The sequence below is a fragment of the Sprattus sprattus genome, assembly GCF_963457725.1.
Source record: "Sprattus sprattus genome assembly, chromosome: 12".
Classification (NCBI taxonomy): Eukaryota; Metazoa; Chordata; class Actinopteri; order Clupeiformes; family Clupeidae; genus Sprattus; species Sprattus sprattus.
The window spans coordinates 24,398,133-24,405,798 of NC_137910.1; positions in this window are offsets into that span (position 1 = coordinate 24,398,133).

Sequence of the window (7,666 nt, forward strand, 5' to 3'; positions counted from 1 at the left end):
TAAGGGATGTACAAGTAATGCCATCCAGGCCTCGTGTGACGCTAATGGTGTATTGTTTAAATACTGAGGGAGGGTTTTGCATATTTCTGTGAATATCACACAGATTTATGGAACACAGAAACCAACAATAAAGGGAGACGGGCGTGCGGATGAAAGCCTCACATACCAGTTTATTATTACTAATCATTCCCAAACACATTTGAATCTCATGGCCATATTTATAGCTGACCTTCATTCTTTTCTTTCTGGGAGGAGAAATGATGTTGTGCTGACTGCTGATCTCTGATCAGTTCTTTGTCAGGATTGTTGATGGGTCATGCATTCTAACTTACTGATGAGCGTGAGAGGAAAGAACCAGAGAGTGTCTGCTTCCAGTTTCTCACCAGAGACGTCTAACCGAATGTCATGGAAGACTCACGACGCACGTGAAAATTCAGAGCAATGTTTTGTTTGTGTGGTTAAAACGCCAGTGGCAGCAGTTTTTTTTTTCTTTTCGTTTTTTTCAAAACCAATCACAGGCTTATTTATCCGGGCACGACTTCTGTCTTTGGACAGACCTCAGACGCGGTATCAACAAAAGCACTGTATCCATGCAAACTGTTTTTGGATACAGTGGCGCTTTCAGGAGGGAGAGCAGAACAAGCCGCCAGGCCCCGTAACTATGCATCTGAGTAATCTCTTTGGTGGGGACACAGTCTGAAGTCTGGCCATAACAGGACTCATTTTTACTCTTTTGTTGATTATTGGAATTTTTTCACTGACAGACATATGTGATTCGTTCATATGACTGCCGGGTTCATCAGTCAATAATAATGTCAGTGAACAGTGTGTTTTGGTGTTCAGTTCAGATAAGTGCTTTTTTTATTTGAAGGGAGAAAACACCCTTAAATGATAGGACACACAGGACGAATGCGGGGGTAGTGATTTTGGACGAGATGAGGCAAGAGTGTACTGGAACTTGGAAACAAATGTTCTCCAACACACAGTTGGCAGTTGTCGTTTTGTATTATTGCATATTATATTTTTTATATAGAATTGCCCAGATCAAACTCTTTTATGGACCTTTAACTTTCAGTGTATTGTCAGTACAGGGACTGGGTAAGGTATGTCCTGAACTCGAAACAGTCCTGTTTACTGTTTACTCATTACTGATTGCACAACTAATTCTTCAAAAACATGTCTTTACTCTTCTGTAGCCTAATTGTAATGCGGGAAACTTAATGTAACATGAGAAAAGGTTGTAGCCTTCGATTTTGAGGAAATAGGAAGAACTTCAATATTTGCAAGTCACTTTGATTGTGTGTAATCCCCGATTGATAGTCCAACATTTTTTGGGATGATTTGTAGAGCTGGTGTTTTGAATTGGGTTCAGACATTTAGCTGTGTTTATTGTGTTCAGTGTTGTTGCGGTTCCCCTGGCAACTCTGGTTTACATTCTCCTGCTGACTGACTCACACTGGACTTATTACTAGCAATTGGTCAATAATATTCAATTAAATCCCCCCAAGGGTTTTCAGTGAGATACACTGGCTTCTATGGACAACAAAGAGCACAACATGTTCAATTCGTGCCAGCCAAACGTCTGTAATGTTTGAGTGGAAGGTAATCGAAATGTAGCTGACAATCCATGATATGTAACTATTGTTTCCAGTAATTCAGATCATTTGATGAATGCATGATAAACTAAACATGAAATTATGCTTTTTATATTGTTTTAAAAGTATTTTTTTTGTAGATAGCTGATGATTTTTAAAAACTCATTTTCATAGTAGGCTGTATGGTCAGGTGAGAGAGAGGTAAACAGACGTGTCATTCTTACAAGTGATCCAGGATCTTCACTATGTAACCTACAATTGTGTTCCAGAGAGCTGCATCTACTGCACAATGATGCCAAGTATGTAATACACAAGCTATCTAGCTTGATGGTGTTGACAAAACAAGTCTCTTGGTTGTAAGCTAGTTCACTCTAGCCTGACGATGTCATACTCATAATTCTAGTCAGAATATGAGTCTGAGATCGGACAATTGGGCTGTGATTATGGGGCGTGTTTCAACGAACCAGGAAAGAAAATTCCTCTTCGCTGAATTGGATACCTAGAACCAATCAGCGCAACGTAGTATTACCATCTGACAGATTAAACTTTTACCTGCTCCCGTAGGAAGGACGGCAAAAACATCTTTTCAATCGACAAATGCCTTGATCGCGTTTCTCTGTTCCTCTTTCAAAATGAATGCGCTGTCAATATCTGCTGAGATATGCCTGCTCACGTTACTTAATTAGCACTCAAGGCTAGAAGCTACCATTAGTTTCAACGATTATTTTGGCCAACGCGTTAGCATAACCGATCAATAATGGTCTAGAGTGCTTTAGTTAGGACCTAAAATCCTCGGCAACACTCGTTTTGCGTATACACAACTAACCGAGTCAATGTAGACATAAAAAAGTCGTGTAGATAGCTTAAATCATATAAAATATGTCCCACTAAGCTCCCGAGACGGCGCCATCTTTGTTCGATGTATATTCCGGTATATTCTATCTATATCTGTCCAGCCGACTGAGCTGCAGATCGGTGTTTTGGATTAGCATGAGTCAGTGTTAGTGGGAAAACTATATTGCGGCTTTGCTTTGAGCAGCAACTGTCTAATAATCTGCCCTAGCGCTATCAATACGGTTCCACTTGCAGTGATTAAAGGTTTCTAAGAATATGAGCGGCCATGATGCAGAACACTGACAAAAGCCCGGGGACAGGCAGTAACGATGCCAGAATATCTGGCACTGGGTACCGCAGCTTGTGTGAGAGGAACAAGCTGGAAACATCCTGTGTCCTGGACGTTAAAGGACACGGACCCACCCGAGTATCAGAACCAGAACCCTTGGCAAAAGGGGTAAGGGATACTGGATCAGTAGTTTGTGAGCGTGTGAGAGAGAGAGAGAAAGAGAGAGTGAGAGCTTCAGCTGTCTCTTTTTGCCATCTTGGCAATGGAGATCACAGTCCAAAGGATTGTAGCGTTTGTTGTGTCTTTTTTCCATTTATGAAAACCACTACCATATTGTGGGAGGGTTTTATAGTGCAATACTCTTTTTCACAAGCAGAGGTGGGTAATGCAGTGCTCTGTGATGTGGGTACAGCACATGCAGTGAGCAGGTCCTCCAGCTCGGAAACGGCTCTGGTTTGGGCACTGGACCTTCAATTTGGGGTCAACTATTGATTCCATATCTAGCTACAGTGTTTTGGTATTTCTCATTTAGATACTCATGAATGGTCGCCTTCATTGACTTGGCCAAATCAGTGTCATCGGCAACCACAAACAACTCATTGACCTTCAAAAGGGGCAGCAAGTAAGATACACAGTGGCAGTGCCATCTTAACTGTCTCCAACGCCTCAACATTTTGCAGTGATGGCACCATATGGCACCAGCTTTCTTGTCTGCCTTCAGCACCTGTGCAATGGTAGGTTGAGCTCAGCCTGTGCCTTCATCAACTCCCATCAAGTCACTCACTATTTGCTTGCACATGGATGTTTCTCGGACAATGGTACATGGTAAATCATGGTAAATAAAACAATTAAATCTAAAACCAATTACATTTAACAATTAAATCTAAAACCAGTGTTTCACACAGATTTGAAAGATACTTGGTGGTATGTGGCAGAAAGGATGGGGGGTTGGTTGTTGGTTTTATAGGTGTTGGTCACTTTTGTGTGCAGGGCCGTACCGGACTGTCCGCCCGACATCTGGACATATGGTCACCCTATCTATCGCATGTGACAAACAACAAATACGTACTGTATGTCCATTAACATAACATTTTGATACATGGATTATTTCTTTGTGTGTACAAAGATGGCACTGCTTGTTAGAGCACTTAATCTTTCCTCAAGTTTTTCAGAAATCTGCTCCAATGCCTGTGCATATGGGAATGCCTCCGCTGCTGCTCCAATGCCTGTGCATATGAATGCCTCCGCTGCTGCTCCAATGCCTGTGCATATGGGAATGCCTCCGCTGCTGCTCCAATGCCTGTGCATATGGGAATGCCTCCGCTGCTGCTCCAATGCCTGTGCATATGGGAATGCCTCCGCTGCTGCTCCATTCATCAATATTCGCAGACAAGCTGTCTGTTATTCAGCTCAGTTTTGACCTAAAAAACAGACACTTGGCTTTACATTAACTATACAGAAATTAGATGCAGAATATATCTAGTGCTGAAAGAAAGATGAAATTCAATGTTGAAAAATCCCTCTCACAGTTTACACTGGAGACGGGGAGAGGGGGGGGGGGATGGGGGGGGGGGGGGGGGGGGGGGTGGGGGACAGCTGTGCAGTTTCTAGAAGGCTAGAAGAGGTTTGGGTAGATTTCTGCCCATTCATCATTTTCACTTGCCAGCAGCTGTATGCTATATGTTTGCTTCTTGTCCTTCAGAAGTTAAACGACGCTGGGTAAAAGAGCATACAATACAGTGTAATTGAAACATTTACAGATGTCAAAACAACCAGTTCTAACTGCCAAGACAGACCAGACAGAAATAAATACAGTTCATATTATTGAAATAATTTACCGACCTTAAATGATCCTGATAAAAGGCTATATGGTTCTTGTAAGAGGTCCTCTGCATTTTCGTCTCACTGTTGATTGCAATTGTAATTTCACGACTTCTGATGCCTATATATCGAGGCTCAAGCATTTATTTATTGCCATTTCATGTAATTTCATGTCAAATGCAAACGCTGGCTAAATTACCTGTGGTGCTTTGCGTCTCTTTTCCTCATCCCCACACCATATTCTCTTTTGATATAACCCCCCCCCCCCCCCCTGACCCCCCCAGCGGATAGCTGTCCCCACTAGTAGTAGGTAGCCCCTCTTCACCAGCAGAGTGGATCATCACAGCCTCAGAACTCAAGTAGAATGCAGCCCTGGATACGTGCATCGTGGCCTCCTACTTGGCCAGCGGGTCCAGCCGGAGGATGACAGGGCCTTGTATGTTGGCCAACCAGAACTGGTGGTCAGCCATGTGCCTGGTAGCGGTCACCCAGAGAGATCTTTTTCCATGCATGTCTATGTGTTTGCCAGTGACCGTGGTTATACAGGCTTACTGGATCTCCAACCCTGTGGTCTTGGGCCGTCCGCACCAGGCTGGGTTCTGGGGCGGACCAGAGAGATGGTGGACCCTGTGTCCACCAGTGCTCTGCATGGGGTGCCATCAGGGCTGCAGTCTAGATACAGTCTATGTGTGTGGCCCAGAAGGCTGAGCCTCAGTAAGAACAGCCCGCTGCAGACTGACCCCCGGGCGAAAGCTTCAGACTTTTATCTAATCTGAAAGACTTTGGAGCTGTACTACTTACATAAACCTTTACATGACATTTCATGAAAATGTATTAACTTTTTAGGTCTGATTTTCCTTGTTGTAGGCTGAAGTCTGAAATCCTAGGAGTGTTGGAACCCCTGAAAGCCCATGGAAGTGGCGCCTGTGTGTACACATATGACTCCTGTACTGAAGCGTAGGCTTTTGCTTGGATCTCAGAAGACATCATGCACCCGGCAACCGCAAATTCATCAACACACTTTCAAAGACAAGTCATGTTCCAAATGATGTGTATGTAGGATGATGACAGAGCCCCTTGGATAAGCCAAGGAAGAGACTAAGACTCGACTGGGTGGGCCCGTAGAGCAGAGGTCAGAGGAGGTGAGAGGCAGTAGGAGGTGAGGAAGGGAGATAGGAGGAAAAGACGATGATAGGAGAGTTGGAGAGGGGAAGTGGCGGGACTCCCAGCTCGCGACAAAGAGGTATTTCACACAGCCCTGACTGCTGGGGGAAAATCACACCAGGCAGTGAGACCCTTTCAAGCTGCTGTTCGGATGAGATGTCGAAGTTCATCCGAGCAGAGCTCCCAGGCAGCCTGTCTGTCTCTTCCCCCCACTGTTTGGAAGAGGAGTTTAGGTCCATCGTCCATGGCCAACCCACAAGTTCTCCAATGCCGATGGTGACATCATTTTTCTCTATCCAGCTTACTGTTTCCAACTGTCTTAGATGAGTAATGTGAAGCAGCTTGTCATTTTTCTTTAATTGCTTTCCGGCATTTGGTTTTAGATATGGCTTCTTACAAACGGTTGCTTAGGTTTCTTGACAAATCTCGGACATAAAAAAAGAAAAAGAAAAACATGCCTGTGCAGATGTGTGCGCTTGCCAGTGCTTGCGTGTGTATGTAAACAGCCCCAAATTAGGACCAGCTGTTAAAATACAGCTCTAACCACAATTCAACTCGTGTTGACTTCAGGTATATATCTCTTAACCACCAACATATGTCTGATTAAAAGCATTTCATATCCTTTAGAAGGGGATCAGGTTGACACAGCCTCTGTGAGTGTTAAGTGCCTGCTGACTGGCCCACATCAGTCAAGCTGATGCCACGGTATCGTTTCTGCAGAGGCCTACATCTACAGGAGCCTGGCACGCGATCTGGGCAGGAGGCCAGCGGAGTGGAGATACTCCGCATGGGAGACCCCCATACCGTACTGAAGCTTTCGCTGACTACTGCTGCCGCAAACTACATTGCGAACCCTCAGACAGCCCACTCTCCACATTACCACAGCCTCAGTCCTGTCCCTCTCGTGTTGTTAACTTTAAAACTTCAGCCCTGGTGGTTTCGCCTCCACAGGGAAAGGGGGGTGGGGGAGGATGGGGGGGGGTGCTGGAGGCTTGCTTTGCACGGGACACTCCAAGCCCACCAATGCCCTCCCAGGCAGCCACAGCCACTCAGGCCCTCCCCTGGGGCCGCAGCCTCTGCACGTCCCCCGTGGGTGTCTGCTGTGGTTTCGTTCAAAGTGCCTGCGAGATGCCTGGCATTCCTGCTTTTCTTTCCTCTCAGTGGGCCTGCATCTGAATCCTAGTTGCCCTCGACACACTCACCATGCATTTACACTCATGCTCATTCACCTAAACAGATACTGTTATCCAAAGTAACTCACCCATCAGTGTCCTAAACCTATGATTTAAAGGCTTTCTTAACCAAAGGGAGCTCAAAGCTCACTTGAACCCTTCAGCGTGCGACATTTGCTGCAGCGTATTACTGAATCTTATAAGAACTACACAGCCTTGAGATGGGTGAGGTTGACTCCAGCATATTACTGAATCTTATAAGAACTACACAGCCTTGAGATGGGGGTGGTTTAACAGGTTACAGGTCAGGTCACCTGTGAAAATGTTCCTGAATGTTAGGAGAATCCATGCAACTACATAAAAGCAGACGTACAGAACCGTTCACCCATGATGCCCAGAACCGTAGAATGTTATTAACCATTCTGCGCCTCACTGTTTTGATTGTTAACGTGTCACGGGGGTTTATTCCTCGAACAATGAGGATGGAGATGCGGCAATCAGAGCACAGAGGGCATGACTCATCTGTTTTCCTTCCATCGATGCGAAACCAAGGACCAGACAGGCCATCTGAATCCCATCACCAGCGGCCCAGCCCAGGATGGAACAGTTTTGCAATCGCAAATACAATGTTCACTTCCTTGCAGTTTGGTTGTGTATGGCAACGTTGGTTTTAATCAGCGCGTGGCAGCTGACACTGATTTGTGTGTGCGCGTTCGCGTGACGCTTGCATGTTTGTATGTATGAGTGTTCGTATCTGTGTATAACAGTTTTCTAATCACGATTCAATACTC